General features: G+C 35.0%; 1 protein-coding gene across 7 annotated transcripts in view; it reads left to right on the top strand.

Moving 5' to 3' along the window:
* Bmpr1b (bone morphogenetic protein receptor type 1B) overlaps nt 1–21,213 on the top strand; it is a 360,238-nt gene that overhangs the window by 202,479 nt on the left and 136,546 nt on the right. For 4 of the 7 annotated variants that reach the window (XM_078021899.1, XM_078021895.1, XM_078021897.1 and 1 more), the window contains one exon: nt 20,504–20,598. The exons of 2 other annotated variants lie outside the window; for them this stretch is intronic. The gene's annotated coding sequence lies outside the window, so the exon portion shown is untranslated. Of the gene's footprint in view, nt 1–20,252; nt 20,599–21,213 lie in introns of those variants that run through there. One more of the 7 variants, XM_078021896.1, reaches the window with a different exon arrangement.

The raw sequence follows: 21,213 nt of genomic DNA, 5'->3' as shown, positions 1-21,213 counted from the left end.
CTCTCTTTTGGTAATTTGGCTAAGGGTTTATCAATCTTGTTTGTCATTTCAAAGAAACAACTCTTTGTTTTATTGATATTTTTAAATTTTTTATTCTGAATCATTAATTTTGGCTGTGATCTTAATTATCTCCTGTCTTCTACTGATTTTAGTGTTAAGTTTTTTCTTTCGCTAGAGCCTTGAAGTGTAATGTTAGATTATTTATATGGTATCTTCCTGTTTTTTTAATGTACAAACTCAGTGCTTTAAACTTTCCTCTTATAACTGCCTTCCTACTGGCCCAGAGATTTTGATATGTCGTACCTCTCTTCTTATTTGTTTCTAAGAATTTTTTTATTCTCTCCTGATTTCTTCTGTGATCTGTTCCTTATTCAAAAGTATATCATTTAATTTCCAGGTGTTAAAATGGTTTCTATTTTTACCTTCTCATTGTTTTCTAATTTCCTTTTATTATGATCCCAAAGAATGCAAACAATTATCTATTTTTTCATTTGTAAAATTGTGCCCTAAAATATACTATTTTAGAGCAAATTTAATGAGACCCTGAGAAGAATGTGAATTCAGTTGTTAGTGGATAAAGCATTTTATAGCTGTTCATTAGGTCCATTTGATTAATAGTACATTTTAGTTCTGAAGAGTCTTAGTTTCTGTTTGGATGATCTGTCTAATGGTGAGAGGTGTGCTGAGCTCATCCAGTATTATTGTATCATGGTCTATTTGATTCTTTTTATTGAGAAGGTTTTGTTTTATGTACACAGAAGCAACATTGTTTTTTGGAGCATAAATGCTTGCAATCATTATATCTTTTTGGTGAATGATTCCATAACCAGTATGAAGTGACCTTTATCTCTTATTAATTTTGCCTTAAAGTGTACTTTGTCTGATATGGGAGGAACTACTCCTATTTTCTTTTGGTTTCTATTTTCATGGTATATCTTTTCCCATCCCTTCACCTTCAGTCTGTGGGCGTATTTGCCTGTAAAGTGAGTCTAATATCAACAGTATATGGTTAGGTCTTTTTTTTTAATCCATTCTGAAATCTTTGTCTTTTGATTGGAGAGTTTAGACCATTTTCATTCTGTGTTATTATTTTAGAGCAATGATTTTTATTTGCTGTCCTTTTGATTGATTTCTAATACTGAATTCCAACTTGATTTTTACTTTTACTTTTCTAGTACAGGTCATCACTATGCTGGGTTTCATATTTTTTTATTTCTTCAGCTTGTATATCATTAAGTACATTTTGTAGGGCAGGCTTAGTGGTTATGAATCCTCTTAGTTTCTGCTGACTATGGAAGGTTTTTATTTCATTATCAATTCTTAAACATAGTTTTGCTGGATATAATAATCTTAGTTGGCACCAACTTTTCTTTCAGGGATTGGTATTTATAATTCTAAGCTCTCCAGCTTTTAGGAACTGGACTGAGAAGTCAGTTAAAATCCAAAGTAGTAGGCTGAGGTTGTGGCTTAGTGGTAGAATGCTTGCTTAGCACACATGAGGCACTGGATTCTATCTCTGGCACCACATAAAAAATACTAAATAAAGGTATTGTGCCCATCTACAACTAAAAAAATTTTAAAAAACAAAACAAATTGGCTTACCTGTTAATGTTACCTGCCTTTTTTCTCTTAGGACTTTAAAAATTCTATCCTTATTCTATGTTTTAGGTATTTTAATTATAATCTGTCTTGGTAAGGATCTTTTTTGATGTTGCCTATTTGGTGTTCTATATGCCTCTTGTATTTGGATTTCTATCTTGTTCCTATGATTTGGAAATCCTTTTTGATTATTTCTTTGAAAATATTGTGCATTTATTTAGTTTGTACTTTGGAGCCTTTTATCCTAGTGATTCTTAAATTTGGCCTCTCATTGTTATCTAAGATTTCTTGAATATTCTGGTTATGGTCTACTAAAAGTTTTTATTATCAAGCTTATTTCAAGATTATATACTTGATATTCAAGATCTAGGAATCTCTCTTTAAAGTAGTATCATCATTGTTGTTACTTTCTATTGATATTTTAATTTGATTTGTTGAGTCTTTCATTCCCAGGATTTTTGTTTATTCCTTTTTCAGAATCTCTGTCTCTTTATTGAAATGATCTTGCATTTCCTATATTTCCTCCCTAAGCATATTTGTATTCCTTATATATTCTTTTTGAACATTTAAACTATGAACTTTCTAAATTTTTTCTCTGGAATCTCCTCCACTGTGGTGTCAATGGGATCAATTTTTGAAGCAAAATCTATAGATAGTGTTCTGCATAGTGCTTACAGTCCAGGTGTAAACTTTTAGTAATGTTAGTTTTTGGCATCATGATGGCACCAGCCACAACATGGAACACTTTCCTCTGTTTCTTTTCTAGCAAAAGTAATCCAGTTGTTCCTTTCTTTGTTCGTGGAAATCTCGATAGCTGGATTCTTGGAGTTAATTGGTCCATTTTCTGTTTTCAGCATCAGTGGGCTAAATTTATTGCTGAATTTTCTGCCACTGCATAACAAGAATTTTTACCCTTTAGTAACATAGTCCTTATTTTTGTAAAGCCTTCACTGTTCCATTGACTGTCTGCTCCAGGCCCTTTTACCTTCTGAATGCTCTCTGGTACCAAGGTCAATACCACATGCTTTGAAATTATTTAATAGCATATCACCTCTTTTATCAAAATATCTTCTCTTTGCCTATTGATTTTTAATAAAATAATTGTGTCACTTCTCGTGGTTTCTATGGGTCAGGATTTTGGACTAAGCTCAACTGGGTGGTCTCTTAGGGTCTTTCATGGTGTTGGCAGTCTGGTGGTTTCTGGAGGTGGGGCAAAGAGAGTTTGAAGCAGCTGGGAGTTGTCCAGGTGTGTCTTTATTCATGTAGTCTCAAGTTGTCCCTGGTTTCCCCACACTGGGTAGTTTGGTCATTCTAGTATAGTGTAGTAGCCTATGGATGGTGAGACTTCTAAGATGGTAGCTGAAGGTTTTGAGAATATATGTTCTGATTAGTAAGGTGAGAGATGAAAAAATTATATAATTTTGTTTGGAAATTATATAATGTCACAGTCTCCGTGGTTTTAAGTTCACCCAGATTCGAAGAGAAAGCATTTGGAGTCCAGCTGTCAATGAGAGGTGTGTTTAAAACACATCATAAGAACATTTGTGATGGGAGAGATTGTTGTAGTGATCTTTGTGAAGTAAAATCGGCCATACATTTTTGTATCCAATCTTTATAGGTTAATGCTAAAACTAATAGAAATTTGATATATAGTGTTTCATGTTAAAAAAAATCCCTTAACCTTAACATACTTGCTTTCACACTCTAGTTTTGCTATTTATACATCTAGTGAATTTCTATTTATAGAATTTAATGGTATTTAAATTTGATGTTTTTCTCTTGGCAAAACCAAAATTATGATTGTGGGTGGTGCATGTTTTAAGTGATATCAATTTCTCAAACATGCAGAATTTATGAATGGTAATAGTTTTAACTGGCCAGCTACTGAAACCTTGTGTTTCTTTAAGAAAAGAGGAAAAATGTTCTTTAAAAATGAAGAATTACATTTCTTTCTAAATCCATGCATAAGTACTGACAGATTGTCCCAGCAGTTCTTAAAATTAATCTTTTAAAGTATCATGACCCATATGGTTGAACTTCATGAATATGAACAATGAAAACTTTATTGAAGGCGATGAATGTGCAGCTGCTGGCATCTCTTTACTCTCGGCCATACCCATTTAGTTGATCTTCTGTCGCTACATATGTGGGCCATGTGTGCTTTGAAATATTTTTGACTGTTTCGGATGTTTAGTCTGCCTAAGCTGGACCCTGTCCACTGCATCGTATTACTTTGGATTCCTCTTTGCTTTCAGCAACAATACTGTCCAACTAGTTTTTGTGAGAGAGCCAGGCATGCAGCTTGTGAGAATCAAGGACTGGAAAACTGCTACCTCTGTGAACATACCTCTGTATGTTCCATGGGCTGTCAAAGGACCAGGCTCCATGTAGCCCTCTTAAAAGGATCAAATATAGAAAGAGGAATGAGAAATACCATAAGTCATCACAGTTCACTGTAATTGTTGTGCCTAGGAAAGCATGTCACATTTTGGCAATCAGCTTGGTCACTGATGATGAAATTTAAACCTTTGCAAAATTGAAGGCAGTGTTGCTTATTGTGAGTAAGCTTACTAACCATAGTTTGAATGATGTTCTAAAATACAGGAAAAGTATAATATAGTAAGTTCCAGTATAGCATTGATTAATTTGTGTCATAGCCATAATTTTACCTCATAAATTTACTCTCAGGTAAATTCCTCTATCATGCAAAATGAATCCTAGCAAGAAGTCCAGTGAATTTTTAAATTATGTGCTGATTTTTAAGACTATTGGAAGGTCTTTCAAACCAAGCTATTGAACAGTCTTTCAAATATTGCATAAAGAGTAAACCTATAAAAACAACATAAGGCAAAGATAATATGAAAAACATCAGAAACTGGTTCATAACAAATTGGATTATAACTGGATTATAACAAACTAGATTATAACAAACTGGATCATAACTGGATTATAACAAAATTAACATGAGGTGGGTAAATAATTGGAATATCAGTTTTTGATAATAAATATTTCCAGACAATTTTAATTTCCTTCTTCCAGCATTTCAGTTGTAATGAGATTGTATATACATGATTATATATGTAACAATTTATCATTGTTATTTGTGAAAATTGAACTTGTTATTCATTCTAATCTTTAATTTCTGATTGGTCACTCACTGATTATCAAGGTGTTACTTATATAAATTATATGTATTGTGTTCGTCATAAAAGCCAAATTTTATTAATAATTTGAACATAAGCCTTTTAGGTCTTTGAATTCCTTTTCTTTTTTTTTCCCCTACCACAAATTGAACCTAGAGGCATTTAACCTCTGAGCCATGTCCTCAGTCCTTTTTATTTTTTGAGAGTGTCTTACTAAGTTGCTTAGGGCCTCGCTAAGCTGCTGAGGCTGGCCTGGAACTTGTGATCTTCCTGCCTCAGCCTCCCAGGCCACTGAGATTGCAGTCATGCACCACTACTCTTGGCTAGGCCTTTGTATTTTTTTTGCTTGCCTCCTAAGAGGTTCACACCTGCAGCCTCTTCTGCATCCTCCACTTGGCTCCTCAAATCTTAGCACATCCCTCAGTTTCTTAAAACTGCTCAGTGGTCTGCCCTTTGCTGGATGACACCTTTTCATGGCAGAGCAGACCTTCCATGATTAAGTAGGCCCTTCCTTTCTTAATGTATCTCCTGACATCCCTGTCCTGGAGCTTCTCCTCCAAGCTGCAGAGACTTGCTTGTCATTCTTTCCCAAAACTACACAGTTTCTCACCATTGTGCCTCTTTGTGCTCTGCCTCTTCTAATGGACTAATTTTTATTGGTGCATATTAACCATGTGGAGGACTGGGTTTCATTGTGGTGTATTTATACATGCATAAAACATAATTTGATTAGTTTTACTCCCTGTTATATCCCCTTACATTCCTCTCCTCTTTCCTGCTTATCCCTTTTTCTACCCCAGTTGTCTCACTTGTACTTTTATTATTTTCCCCTTCTACCTTTTACATGAGAGAGAAAATATGCATGATTTTTTTCCTGAGTCTGGCTTGTTTTGCTTAACACAATGCTATTCCCTCCATGTCCTCCAAATGATTTTCCTACAAACAGTGTGATTTTGTTCTTATTTATGATTGAATAAAACTCCTTTGCGTATATATAATTACATTTTCTTTACTCATTTATCTGTTGACACCTAAGCTGGTTCCATTACGTGGCTATTATGAATTGTGCTGATACACACATGGGTATGCATGTATTTTGACTTAAAGTCTTTTGGATAAATACTGAGGAGTGGTACAGCTAGATCTTATGATAGTTCCATTTTTAGTTTTTTTTTTTTAAAGAAACATCCATACTGATTTCCATAGTGTCTGCACTAATTTGTATTTTACCAACATTATATTAAAGTTTCTTTTCCCCCGTATCCTTGCCAACATTATTAGTATTTATAGTCTTGATGATTTTTGCCAGTGGAAAATGAAATCTCACTGTCATTTTGACTTATATTTACCTGCTGGTCAAAGATGTTGAACATTTTTTTTTTATATTGTTAGCCATTTGTATGTCTTATTTGAAATCTCTATTTCATTTGCCCATTTATTGAATGACTTATTTGCTTGGGGGTTGATTCTTTTGTGTTCTTTATATATTCTAGATATTAATCCTCTGTTAGGAGTGGCTAGCAAAGATTTTTCTCTTATTCCATAGGTTATCTCTTCATTCTGTTAATTGTTTGCTGTGTAGAAGTGTGTTAACTTGATGACATCACATTTATTGGTTCTTGGTTTTATTTCCAGAGGTATAGGAGTCCTATTTAAGAAGTCATTGCCTTTGTACATATGTTGGAGTTATTTCTCCTCTATTAGAGTAATTCTACTTATCCTATGAAGACCTGGTTCTAGGATACCTTTTCTCCCCAATTAGGTACATTCAGATTTATCGCCTCTGCATAGCTCTTTCATTGCTTTTATTACTATGTGTCACAGAGTTTGACAGTGGGTTGCAGGGAGGCAGGCGTTGTGTCTTATTTTTTTCTGTTTATACTGGGTACCTGCTATATATTAGACACATTCAACATTATTCACTGATGGAATGAGTGAGTAAGTAAATTTTTGACCCTATTTTATTTTCATTTGAGTCTGCAGTTTCTACTCAGCAAACTCTCATCTATTGGCTCTTCTTGTTTGGAACATAGTGGTACCACTCATTTAGATTTCCAAGTATTTTTCCTGTGTCTTTATTTTATCAAGTTGGGAGAGAATGGGAGCCAGAGCTTGGAAGTGGAAAAGTATATTTGCACAAGCTTATACTAGCACTCTGCTGCTTTGATATGTCTTCCTTTGTCCATGGAAGGTTGTTAAGTCTTCATTATTCATTCATTAATTAGCTGATTGTTTAACACAACAGAAGGAAGGAACTGTGATGTGCAGAAAGATATAAAACATAGCTCCTGGTATCAGTATCATCTACTAGGAAAGGGAAGATGGGTACCTAATACAAGTTGAGAATATTGTGGCTTTTAATAAAGGTCCCCAAATAATTGCAAAGGCTGAGATATAGAGATTGCCTTATCTGGGTTCATCAGATAGAATGTTGAGTAGAAGTTTTCATTTGTTTTATCTCATAGGCTGTGAATTCTATAACCAGTGGACTATGGAGAAAACTTGTATACTGTCTTGAAATTTCTTTGAAGAAAAATTGGTGGTAGTAATTCATACATATGCAGTTTTTATATCTCCTGTTGAGTGGTTGAGCTTTTAATTAATTTCCCTCAAGTAGTTAGCATACTTTAGTATGTTAATAGAAGCTTGAAGAGGTGGTCCACAGTGGAACCCTTAGTGCTATAGCACCACATCATAATGAAATCAGATTTTGTCTGAATGTTTTTTCCCCTTGGAATGTGACCAGTACTTGATTGCTACTGCTGTTTTTACAATTAACTAAGGTTTCTTGATTATGAACAATTATTAACTCTCAAAAAAAAAAATAAGAACTTAAATGATAGAGTTGGAAAATATGAGGTTTTAATATGATTAGGAGACTTTTTTCTCTACTAAATACACTCTGAAAAAAAGATAATCCTGTGTGTTTATTTTAAAAATAGAAATGCCAACTGCACCTGATAAATGTATCTAAGTGTACATAAACTATCAGGTTCAAACAGTCTTAGTAAGTAACCACATTTTTTCTCAAATATTATTTCCCTGTTCAGTCATGCAGCTTTAGCAGTGAACTCTTGTCAAAACTACATGCTGCAAAATGATGTGTTGGGCCTTTTAAATGGGATCAAGTACACATAAGATTCACACATAGTCGGTTATGAGTAATGGAAAAGAATAATGAATGCCCTATGAAGGTGGTGCCTACAGCCACAGCTACTGGGAAGGCTGAGGCAGGAGGATCACTTGCACTCAATAATTTGGGGCCAGTCTGGGCAACAGTGAGACCTCTATTTCTTTAAAAGTAATAATAACGTAAACAAAATTTATCTCAGTTTTTGTATATATTTTCCTCAGAAGATATAAGGTTATTTAAAATTACAAGCAAATGCATTTTAAAATATACAGAGAATACATAAAAGCAATGAATTAGATGGATATGACTGCCTCAGACACTTCCAAAAAATTGTTTTCAACTAAATTGTTTTAATTTTTAGAGGAAAGCATTTTAATAATTATTTTTGTTTTCTATAGAGGGAATTTTCTTTAGAAAGGAAAGTATTTCTGAGGGACATTGCTCCTTTTTACCAAATATCCAGATAGAAATGAAATAATAGGTGCCTGACAGAAATTTCAAATGAAACTCTTACATTTCAGTGACTGTTTTTTTTTCTTTTTATTTTTTTTAAAGAGAGAGTGATAGAGAGAGAGAGAGAGAGAGAGAGAGAGAGAGAGAGAGAGAGAGAGAGAATTTTTAATATTTATTTTTTAGTCCTCGGCAGACACAACATCTTTGTTGGTATGTGGTGCTGAGGATCGAACCCGGGCCGCACGCATGCAAGACGAGCGCGCTACCGCTTGAGCCACATCCCCAGCCCCTCAGTGACTGTTTTTATAATTAGACTAACATTTAATTATAATGGCCTTAAGTAATGCTTCTCAACTTTGGGTGCACCTGAGAATCACATGGAGGACTTTAAAGAATATTGATGTCTGGTTCTTACTGTAATGATTCTAATTTCATTGAGTTTTGGATATGGCCTGGGCATCTGCATTTCTAAAAACATCCTAGATGATTTTAACATATGGCACATGTAAGAGCCTCTTACCGGAAGCTCCCACATCTTTCAGCCACCATTGACTTATTCCACATGATCATGTGCTCCCCCCTCTTTTGTGTCACTTGAATACCAGAGATTGCTCTTACCCCAGGGACTTTTCCTTTACTGGTTCCTTCTGTTTGGAACGCCCCTCCTACTCATTAGTACATAGCCATCCTTTTTTATCATTTAGGCCTCAGCTCCAAGGGCTCTGCTTCAAGCAAAGCTTTCCTTAAGCCAGTCCCATCTGAAGCTTTCTTTTCCCCAGCATCGCCACATTATTCTGTATTAGTTTTATTATTGCATTTGTTTTACCATGAGATAGTATCATATTCGTCTGTTAGTTTTTCCTTTCCTACGAGGGCAAAGAACAGGAACATCTGGTTCCCCACAATATTCCCAAGGCTTAAAACTGAGCCTCACACTGCAGTCGCTCAATAAATGTTTTCTGAATAACAAAGCAGGTAGAAAAAATTATTGTGGTAATATACATAATTATATCTCTTTTATCCCTCCAAAAATACTACATGGGACCTCATTTTAAATATTAAAGACAGTGAAATGAGTGGAAATGTCAATAAAGAGTTAGAAGCAAACCTAGAAATGTGGCTAAGTACTGAAAACTTAAGGGCAGCAATACTAAACCTGGAATAGTTAATAGTTACTTCCACTAATAGTTACCTCCACTCAAATTTCTCTCTCCAAGACCATGTTTTGATTCTTACCATCAGCCCTATAGTGCCCTATATTTGAAATCATTAAATACTTTTCGGTGAACTTACCTCTTTTAAGAACTCAGGCATCGCCTCCCCCTCCTAAAATCCTTTTCTGAGCTGTGTATCTAGGAAGTTTATCTTTTCTGTTCTGCATGTTTGTATCATGGCTGTTGTCTTTTGTACTATTGGAATCTGGTTACTGATATGTCTCCCTCACCAGCTTTGGAGAAAAGAGATGGTGTCTGTAATGCCAGGCACATAACAGGTTCCTAGCAACTGTTTATTGAAAGAAAGCATAAAAATAAATACAAAATATTCCAAAAGAAGCATTAGAAATGCTAATTAGAATTATAAAATGGATTTGTCAGGAATATAATGAAGTCAAAGTAGACTCAAATAGAAGAAAGCAAGCAAGGGTAGCATAAGCCACCTGGGGGTGTGTGATGTTATGCACACTTAGGAAATTAAGAAAACATTGTTGGTGCCAATAAGTCTGAGCGCTGCTTTCTAACTGATATGTGGCTTGTCATTTGAACAAGGTTTTCATCACTCACTCGGGACTTTTTATACATTATTTACTCTTTTGATAAACTTTTCAATAGCTGCTATTCAGATGGATGCATTTTCCAGTAACACCTGATATGCATTTTAAAATGTAGCTTTTAATTGCTATTGATTGCCAGTAAATCTAATGATAACTTTCACCAGTATACTCTGAACTTGGTTCTAACCAAAAGAAAATGCAGCAATCTTTAGGCACATAAATATTTAAAATTCGCTACGTAGATGCCCTGTTAGTCTCATGGGTTCTGTTGTCATAATGCGAGCACTTAAATATTACTTAGGATTCCTATAACAGATTGTATTTCTGCTTCAAAATCTCTGTGGCACCACCATACATAATTTTACCCGAGAGCTAGATGACTAGGGTTTTTGAAAGGAACATCATCATACAGTCGACACTCATATTTTCACTGCCTAATTTTTTTTTTTATCACAGAGATTATTTAAAAATAAAGACGAGTGGGTGCTCAGGACAGAAACGCTGGTCAGATCTCATAAAATCATACTGAAATACACCATGTAGTCTCAATGGTGCTGCTGGAGGCATGGGATTTGTATGTGCTTTTCCCTTCAGTTTTCAGGAGGAAACCAGTGCACAGCAGACAATTTGTTACATTTCTAAAGAGAAAGCCATTCTTAATGTCAGAATTACAGCAACCAAATAATTTTTCTTCTTTTAATTTGAATCTGCATGTCCATAATTTGAATCCAGTTCTTCACGAGCTTAAAATTTACTCTGTGGAAATAAAGGTGAACAGAATGCCATTCTGTGAAGAGGCACAGAGGTGTGGAAGTGCGGCACATGGCATTTCCAGAGAACGTATGGTTTGGTGGGTTAGGAGAGTATATTGTGGGATTTACGTTATGGACAAAAGGGAAATGGAGCTGAAAGGGTCAAGATGGTGGAAAGGCCCATATTCCATGCCAAGAAGTCAGAACCCTGCTGTCAGCAAGAAAAGGTGTTGAAAAAAAAAATTTTTTTTTTTTAAAGTATAGTAACAATATAGAAGATTGATGCGGGAAAGAATAGAGTGTTGATGGAGAGACTTGATTATGATCACTTTGATATATAAGGTTATATAAAAGCTAAATATGAATTTTTGATAGAAGTAGAGGGAGAGGAAAAGAGAAGACCAGACTCCAGAGATTTTTTGAAAGAGAGAATCTTGAGTATTTAGTTTCCAGTTGGAAATAAGGAAGAGCAGAAGTGGGACACAAGGTTTTTAATGTGGCTGATTAAGTAATGGTCCTATCATTAACCAACAGTGGAGAAACTGAGATAAGAGCTCTCTCTCTGTGTGTGGCCATTATCAACAAAACCTGCCCCAAATTGGAACATTTCATTCTGTTCCCTAAGAATTATTATTTTTTTTTCTCAAAGGAAAATAATTTCTACTGAAATATTTTCCTGGGGTGTTACTGAAAGATTGACTGATCAGGGAACAAGATTTCATGTGAGAGGACCTGAGAATTCCGTCTATCCTTTCAAACTTTGACATCATGTGTTGTTCTCTTACTTGATTTGAACTTCAGTTTCCTCGTATATAAAGTAGGGATGCTCTCATTGCTTGCCCTGCAAGTCAGATGATACGATATTGGAAAGAACACTTCTTAACAATATAAAATGCTATGTAAATGTGAGTATTGGACTTGTACATATCATTTGGAATTGGGCAATAAGGCCCTGAGAACATGTTTTGAGGTACCTTTTCTGTACTTCCAAAATATTCTATCATATTCTCTGCTGACATTTTTAAAGTATGGTTTTCTATTTGTATATGCTTTTCCAAACACAAATATTTATGCAAAATAATTATTTTTATTCAATGGTTTAATAAAAATTAAAGCAAAACAGAAACATAAACAGGTTGATATGCTATATGTTGATATTATTTGATCTCTTTAATTGGGTCATGAAAAAGAAGTGTATGGATGTCCTTTATTTTTACTTTTTCTGCTTTTACCACCCATCTGTCTTCAGCCAAGTTCCAACTCTGCCTTTGCTCAATTTAAGGCTCATATCAGAATGAAGCAATTAGAAGAGGGGAAATAATCTGCATTTCCCTACAGCTTTCACCTACTCTAAAGTAGTCTCCTGAAACTAAAGCTTTAGAAACTGGAAAAGATTACATCAATCCGTATCAAAATCTAACTTAATTAACTCTTGCAAATGTGTTATACATGACAGTTTTCAGATCTACTAAATTACAAAGTTAAAACAAATATGAGATTTTTTTTATTGTTAGCTTTTTTTTTGGCATTAAACTTAAGTTATTTTTGACACCACATTTCAAGAAAATTTTAGGCTCTGTCCATCAGGACAGCTAGTAGAAACAACCACATTTTACATGTGAAACAAGCATGATAATAGATGTTTTGCTCATTTCTTGTTAAGATTACTTCGCTTTGTTATTTTCTTCCTGTTTTCTCTTTTTTTAAGAAAACATTTTAATGGAAAAGATCTGGTATTAAAATGAATAATGATATTTTTCAGGTTTACAATTTAAATCATCCATAGGAAAGCATATTTATCATGAAACGGTAAAAGAAACCAGTTTTTGTTTTCGTTTTATTTTCTTTGATGAATTATCAGACTTAGTTTACATTCCTGTTTTCACTACTTAAAGTTAGTCATTGAGTGGTATTTTCACAAACTACTGGCATATGATTGCTAGATTAAAAACAAAAACACATCTTAAATTTGGTAGACAAGCGCTTCTCTCCCCCACTGAGGTCATTGAGTTGGTTTTTGTTGAATCTTTCCTGGCTGGGATTTCCCAGTCTCCATCCTAAAGCATGTATGACTTTGGCTTATTATAGGAAATCCTGCAATGTTTGCTTCTTTCCTTTCATCTAATATAAATACCTATAGAATGGATGGTTCCAGGATCACCTTTTTGACCCCTCTCCTGTGTTGTAAAAGACACTAACTAGTCTCATGATTCCAGTTGCATTTACTTAAAAAACAAAACAAAACAAAACAAAAACACTGCAGTTTTTTCTACAAACATTCTATTAAATTAATGATATATTGCTAATTATGGGCATTTGTATAAATGAAAATAATTCAAGTGAGTAATTAAAAAAAAAAGAAAGAAAGTAACAGGTATTAAGAGCTCAACTACATCTTTTTGATGAAAGAGAACTCTTGCCTAAAATGTCAGGTAATGATTAGAACCACCCAGTGATGAATGGAATTAAAACTCTTATGCAGATTTTCACTGCCATTTAGACTTAATTTAATTTCAATTTTGGAGTGGTAGTAGAAAAATTTGAATTAGTGGGGATTAATTCAACAACTTTAAGAAATGTCAGCCGATTGCAGTGGAATACAACTATCATCCCAGCTACTTGGGAGGCTGAGGCACAAGGATTGTAAATCTGAGGCCAGCCTGGGCAGGTTAGTGAGATCCTGTCTTAAAATGAAAAGGTGTGGGGATTGTATAGAATACTTACCTATCATGAGCAAGGTCCTGGGTTCAATTCCCAGCACTGAAAAAAATAAAAGATAATTATTTAAAGGTAAATGATAATTTTAAGAATTGTTCTAAAAATAGGAAACTGTATTGCAAATATTATGTTAAAGAAAACTTTTGACATTGACTTCATAGTAATAGATATGTACAGTAGTAATAGAAGAAAAAAATGGAAATACTGATACATAGCTGGAAACTTAGGTATTTTTAATAAGCATGAAGAAAAATGAGATTTTGTCCATTAGCAACAACTAAAACATAAAAATCATGATATTTCTGATGTTATTCACCATTATTAACTTATTTCATTAAGCATAATTGAATGTTATTGGTTCTGGTTATGTGCATTCTATGAAGTATGAATTTCAGAACAATTTATGTTTATATTTGATAAGGTTTTAGTTTGGCATTAGTTTGGTGTGATATCAAATAAAAGTTTAAGAGGATACACATTCTTTGCTATAGTTTGCTTATTTAATATATTCCTTCTCAGTTTACATACAACATTATTCCAGTTGAGAAGAACAGATGGCCTATTTATTAATTGTGCAGTCAATACTTCTCAAACTAATAATGGATAAGTACTTACAATAAAGTGGCAGCAGTAAGAGTTAGTAGACTTATATATATTTTTCCTGTGGGGTCCTGGGAACCCAAAGTATTTATTACCTGAGAACAAAGAACCTTAGAGTTAAAGGTAAGCAACTCTATCTGATATAACTAATACTAGGCCTCTAAAGGAAGAAAAAGCAGAAAATGGTCTATGGTTTGCTTTTAACTAGGAGTCAGTTTTCTTTTTCCTCAGTCATTTATGATGAAAGTCACATATTACCTCAGGTGAAAAATGATGACAAACTTATATTACTAATATTTTGCTTGTAGCTATTTGCCTCTGAGCAGTGTGTCATTCTTTATAGGGTTAGATAATTTTCTATTATTCCTATATGATTAAGTTGTTAACAGCATTTCTTAAAAAAAAATTCACTGCTTAGCTTTTTATTTTATTAACCTCTTACTTCAAGGAAGCATTAAAGCATTCATATAACTGATTACAGTTTCAGTTTCCTAACATCATCTGATGCTTACCTTATTAAAGTACAATACCAATATAGGTAGCAGTTATCACCATGCTGAACATAGAATTATTCTGTTTTCTCTATGATTACTTTTTTCCTTTCAAGGCTTTTTCTCATTAGTAAATATTCTATTGAGTCTGTATAGGAATTCAAGTTTAGTTTAAAAACTGAAAGAATATGCTGGTAAATATTTCTAATTCTTTAGTCTTTCATTTGTTTATTAATTTATTCACTTATGAGTGAGTGGATATGTCTATGCCAGGTACACCTCTTTTAAGCACTTTAAAATATACTTTGAGCTTTATTTGGTCTTAAGATTTTTCTCAAATAACATTTACCAAAAGTCCAAAGTAAATACCTCAATGGCAAATAAGTACATGAAAATATGCTTAACATTATTAATCATTGGAGAAATGACAATAAGATTCTATTTCAAATATTCTATTATCACTCTGAAGAGATGCTTATAGATATTTATTAATTACAGGTGTTTGTGGAGAACCTTCATGTGTTTGCTGGCAGGGATTTAAAATGGTACAGCCACTTTGGAAAGCAGTTTGACAGTTTTTTTAAAAATGTTAAATTACCAGATTGCTTAGCAGTTTTATTCCTTGGTATTTACCCAAGAGTAATGAAAACATAAATTCAATCAAAAACTTGTACATGAATGTTCATAATAGCATGATTCATAATGGCCCAAAGTAGAAACCAACCCAAATGTCCATCACCTGATGAATAAAACCTGGTGTATTCATACTGTGAAACATTTTTACAATAAAATGAAGTATATACTGATTCTCAATGACACAAATACTAATATTGAACCCATTTTTATTAAGAAGAAATTAAGACACATATATAACTTATATTGTTAGTTTTTCTGAAAAGAACAACTTAGAAGAGGAAAAGTTTATTTTGGATCATGGTTTCAGAGGATCCAGCCCATGTTTGGCTGGCTGTATTCTTTTGGGTCTGGGTTGGGGCAGAATATCATGGCGGTAGAGAAAAGTTCCTTAGCTCATGGAAGCTGGGAAAGGAGAGAGGAAGAGAAGAAGGAACCAACAAGAGTCCCCAGCCACCTCTTCCCCCAGCTTTGTCCCACTTTCTCATAGGATTCACCATCCCAGTAAGTGTACTCATTACTAACCCATCAAATGGATTAAACCCAATGAGCTCAGAGCCCTTAGGAACCAATCATTGCCTGAAAGGCCCAGCTCCAGACCTTGCTGCATTAAGGAGCATGCTTTAACACATGAGCCTTTGAGGGGGACATTCCAGACCCAAACCATAGCACAGTCCAAGGAGAGAGAAAAGAAAACTCACATCACTAAGACCTCAGAGAACTTACTTGACCTCTACGTTGTAATGAGTTTTTGTTCCTGCTGTTTGAAATCATTGTCCCTGTCCTTCTTTCTCTTTTCTTCCTGACCCAACCTTTTGAGAGGGATTTTACTCTTATCCCACTTCACATGCTGATGTCCCCCCTCCAGTGGAAACTGCTCAGGTACCCATGCTTGCTTTCTTCATAATTTCTTTGCAAGACGTCATTCATAGGCCATACATTTAACAGTTTTAATTTATATATTTCAGTGGTTGTAGCGTCACAGTACATTCTGAATGTTGTATGTAATTGGCTCTTTTCTGTCCTTTTCATATTTGACCTCTTTTTGACATCTGGCATTGTTGACTTCTCACTCCTATACATACACCAGTCTCATTCATCCCTTTTCTTTCTTCCCCTGTTTACCTCATAGTTGTTTTCCGTCTTTGTGGGTCCTCCCTTCCCCAATCTGCCTTTAAAATTTTGATCTGGGGTTATTTTCTAATTATACATGCTGCCCCTGAGAGAGTTCATGACTTCAAGAACCACTAATGTGTGTGGCTCACCAATGTCTATTTCAGTCATTTACCCAATAAATATTTATTATGCATTTATCATGTTCAAGGCTCAGTTTAGGTATTTGGAATCTGTGCTGTTATTGAACCTACTTTCTACTGGGAAGAGAAAAGCAATAACAATGAAGTAGTAAAGAAGGAAGTTTGCAGTTTTAAATTGGCAATGATTGGGTTTGCTGAGCAGGTGACTTTTGAACAGAGAATTGAAGGAGGCGAGAAGACAGTCCTGCCCCTGTTTTCAGGAAGATCATGTGAACATGGCAACAGCAAATAGAAGGATACTAATGACAAACTTGTTAGGCACATTTTAAAAAAAAGGTAGGGAGATAAATGAGCTGGAGTTGAGGAGCGGGGTGGATGGATGTTGGTGCTGAGATACTGAGTGAGCAGGTCAAGTAGAGATTTATGGATCATTATAAGGTCTTTGGCCTGTATGTAAAATGAGGTTGAAGTTCAGGATTTTGTTGAGCAAAGGAATATGATGGGCACGTCTTCTGTGTTCACCGTAGACTCCACGGTGGCAAAGTTTGGAGCAGGAAAACAAGAATAGAAGACTAATGAATTGGTGCAGTCTTCATTCTCCTGTATCATAGACCAGCACACCTAAATGTCCATCAAAAATACTTACTAGGGTGCCACACTTCTCAAGTTCATCATCTCTAAAGCTGAATCTATATCTTTTCCCAGCTGCCTGTTCTAATGTTTCTCCCTCCTTCTGTAACTTTTGTCTTGAGAAAGGCCCAAAGAGCCACCCTTGACTTTTCATGGGTTCCTTACTATTCAACCAAGTTGAAGATTAAAAATGTTTAAGTTCTTCATATGGCATACACTACTTTACTTTCATCCAGTGATTAGTTAATCCTGTATTTCTGCTGCCTTTCAGTAATTGATATTAAAATGACTTTGGTTTCTTAGATAAATGCAGGATAAGGCTCTTTCAGTCCTTTCTGACTTGTGAAGAAACTGCTCTGTTCACTTCCCCGCCTGGCCTGGGCAGCCTCTACTTCTTATTTAAGTGACTGATATGAAGGTGGTATGTGCTGTAGTTGGGTTGTATTCCTGCTCTACAATTTATGAGTAACATGACTTTAATTACCACTTAATAATAATTCTAAGCCTCATTTTCTTTCTCTTAAACAAGGCACAAGCATAACCATCTGTCTGGGTTGTTTTTTTTGTGTGTGTTTTAAGGTATAATACTTCTAAAGCCTAGATAATAATGACTCAAGAATAATACTCTCTCTAGCGCATATGCTTCGAGAAGACAGTAGAAGGGACTTAACTGAAAGTCATAATTGACATTAGGGCTTACTCTTTGTGTTGTATGATGCTGTGGATCTTGTCAAGTGCATCTGCCACCACATAGACATAGTATCATAGACTAGTTGCAGCGCCCTACAATTCCTATTTCTTTCTGTCCCCAAAGCACCCTTGGAAACCATGGAACTTTTTGCCATCCTTTCTGTTGCCTTTCCCAGGATGTGAAACAATGGGAATCATATGGTTTATAGCCTTTGCAGACTGTTTTCTTTCACTTAGCAATTGAATGGATAGTTTTAATGGAATCCGTGTCTAGGTTCTCTACTTCTACATATACTTTTTATTAATATTGATCTGGCTAAGAGCAATGCTTTAATAACAACAGTCTTTTTTCTTACTCTACAAAAGTAAGGCACCCTCATCCATGTCAAATCTTACTATGGTGCATTGCCTTGGAGTCAGAAATTTTAATATTTTAACAATTTTAACTAATGCATTAAAGTTTTACTTTAGAGAAACCTGACAGGGAGACCAGTGAAAAACTTCTAATTATAAAATATATTACCCAAAAATTCTACGAAGAAGCAAGATGGAAGTAAAGGTCAAGAAAATAAAGTGTAAAATATAAGTTTCAGCTATTAAAAGTATCTCTTTGTATATTTAAGGGGATAATGATTATACTAAATTGTTATGGGTTTAGATTCTATTGAGTATATTTAAAATATATGATGTCTTATTTTGAAATGGCAGAATTTTCCAACGGAGTAGAAATTAAATTCTTTGAAGGCATACATTTACTTTAGGTAAAAATTGTAGATGTTAAGTTAGTAATAGGTGAGGGTTATATAATGTTTCAAAATTTCAAAAGTCAATGAAAAATGTTGAAGGTCTACCTACTCTATAAAACTTAAGTTTGTTAACCTGGCTTGTAAAATCCCTCTACACCTCTCCTTCTCTAGTCTTTTTTTTTTTTAATGTTTTAAAGTACCTTTTCTTTCTGTCTTTATTTTCCAGCAAGAATGAACTATTTGAATTTCCATGTGCATACCCCACTCTTTCCCACCTGTCTTAATTGTGTTATTCTTCCCTTCTTTGCCTCACTAAACTGCTCATTCTTCAGGTCCGGAAGTCTCAAGTGAAGAACCCCTTTCTGTATCTCCCTCCTATTGGCTCAAAGCTCCTTTTCCTTGGTCCCTCAGTCTTCTTCCTGGGACTTCACACATTGTCTTGCAGCCAACCCCCCAACCCCCCCACTTAGACTATTAGTTCTTCCAGAGTAGGAACTGTGTTTTATCTTTGCCTCCTCAGCATCTAGCTACTACATCTTCTGGCAAGGAGTTTATTTATTGGACGAAGATTAATTATTGAAGTAAGAAAGATAGATTTCATTTGTCTGAATGTTAATTAGACAGCACTTTTGTTCTTTCAGTTACTGTTTTGTTTTATGCTTATTTTCTGGCTGTTGTATCTGCATTTACTGGTAAGGTTTTCAGTAAACTTTCACGTGAAGGTGGACCTGAAATTGAGTCTGAGAGTCACTGCCCAAGAAAGAGAAGGAACACAGTCTTTCAGCAACTAGGCAAGGACTCTAGTTTTGGCTCTGCTGTAGAGTTGCCACTTGACCCTGGGCACAGTAATAGCCTAGGTGGGGGTTGAATTTTTTCATTAGTAAAGTAAGTGACTAGATCATTTCAAATGCCTTCACCTTGAGAAAAATTAATAAGGTGAACAAATGATTACCCTTGACACAGAGAATAAAAATTATGGGCTTCAGTTATTTTCTTATCATTTATACTGTGAGCATTATAGGTTTTATAGGTAGATGATAGGGATCTTATTCATATCACCTGCAAACTATAAATTAAAGTAATTTGGGGTTAATACAGTATGTTGATTCACATAATTTCAGATTACATTTAGCTTTTTTCACCAAATACACCATTTACCTGATAAATATACTTTCTAGTGCATTTCTAACATCCTAGAAATGAACTTAATTATGTCAAAACATTTCTTTGTGTCCAATTACTGAGTCACTGTAGCCTTAGTTTAATGAGAAGTAATATTAAAACAATTGCAAGAATGCTTTCCTGTGTTTTTGGCCATTTATAATATGTAGTAATTAAGTTTTATAAAGCCTGATTGAATGACATTTAGGTCTTTTATAAAGGGTTTGAGATTGTGTTTGGCCAGAACAAAGGCAGTATTTCCTTTCTTGTCTTGCACTCCTCCCTGCCCCCCTCTTCTCCACCTGCTTGAGGAAAGCTGTATTTCTTCAGACAAACCTCATAATTGCCCTTCTGTGCCTGATTTGGGCCTCAGGAAAGGCCCATAGCATCTGTAAAGCTGGCAGCAAAATGGTATTTCCAGGCAGGCACAGGGTTGCTGGGTAGTGAGCCAATCCACAGCTTTGTCTGAGCAGCTGAGAACTTTGCCGGAGTATTACCACGGTGTTCAGTAACACAGACCTGTGCCATGAGCAAGTAAAGCACTGAGCAAGTGTGAGGGTCAATATTTATAGACCACTACGTAGCTGCCTTGCAGAGAGAGACGAGAGAGAAACACGCAGGCAGAGGGCAAGGAAAGAAAGACCAGAAAGACCGCAGTGGAGGAAACTTGAATTTTCAATGTTGTTTTTTTTTTTTTTTTCTGAAAAAAATTCTTTTTAACTGTCAGGTTCAAACTTCTGCTGAATCATAACCATTTGGCGCTGAGCTATGACAAGAGAGGAAACAAAAAGTTAGACGAGCAAGCCTGCCTTAAGTGAGAAGGTAAGTAATTAGCCAGTTCAGTCTCGCTTTTACTTGTAAACTCCATCTCCCTTTTGGCCGTTCTGATCAGTAAGCAGAGGACTGTGTGGCATGCTAAAGCTGCTAAGGAGGGCTGTCTGCTGCTGAAGAGTGTTCTTGGTGGCAGTGTAGTTTTGTGTACTGCTTCCGAGAATGCTGTGTACATACATAATGCACTTGATGTGGGTGATGGGAACAGCTGTCAAACACTAATTCCATGTGTGTCCTATCAATAAAGTTTCTGTCTCTCCTTTCTGTCATTCTCAAAGTCTTCCAGTTGGTGAGTTCCTCTTTATTTTTTATATCAGTAATTAAAACATTAGTATCAGTTAAGTTTATAGTAGTGACAAGGCTAGGGGTGTATGGGAATTTTCAGATGAACATGTGAAGATGTAGTAGATAGTGTCAAAATGCAGAAGCTGGGAACATAGGCATCATGTTGGTTTTCTTTTTTTTTTCCTAAACCAATGTCCATTTGATAGTGCACTGAAGTGAAATAGTGCCTTTAGGAACAGAGATAATCAGGAGTGACGAGAAGTAAGAGTAGCCTTCTTAATCCAAGGTGCAAAAGACTTAGGCACTTAGGACACAGTCCTT

Source organism: Ictidomys tridecemlineatus, chromosome 9 (genome assembly GCF_052094955.1).
Source record: "Ictidomys tridecemlineatus isolate mIctTri1 chromosome 9, mIctTri1.hap1, whole genome shotgun sequence".
NCBI classification, from domain to species: Eukaryota; Metazoa; Chordata; class Mammalia; order Rodentia; family Sciuridae; genus Ictidomys; species Ictidomys tridecemlineatus.
The sequence above is the reverse complement of the archived record's forward strand: the minus strand, read 5'-3'. Positions and strand labels throughout refer to the sequence as shown.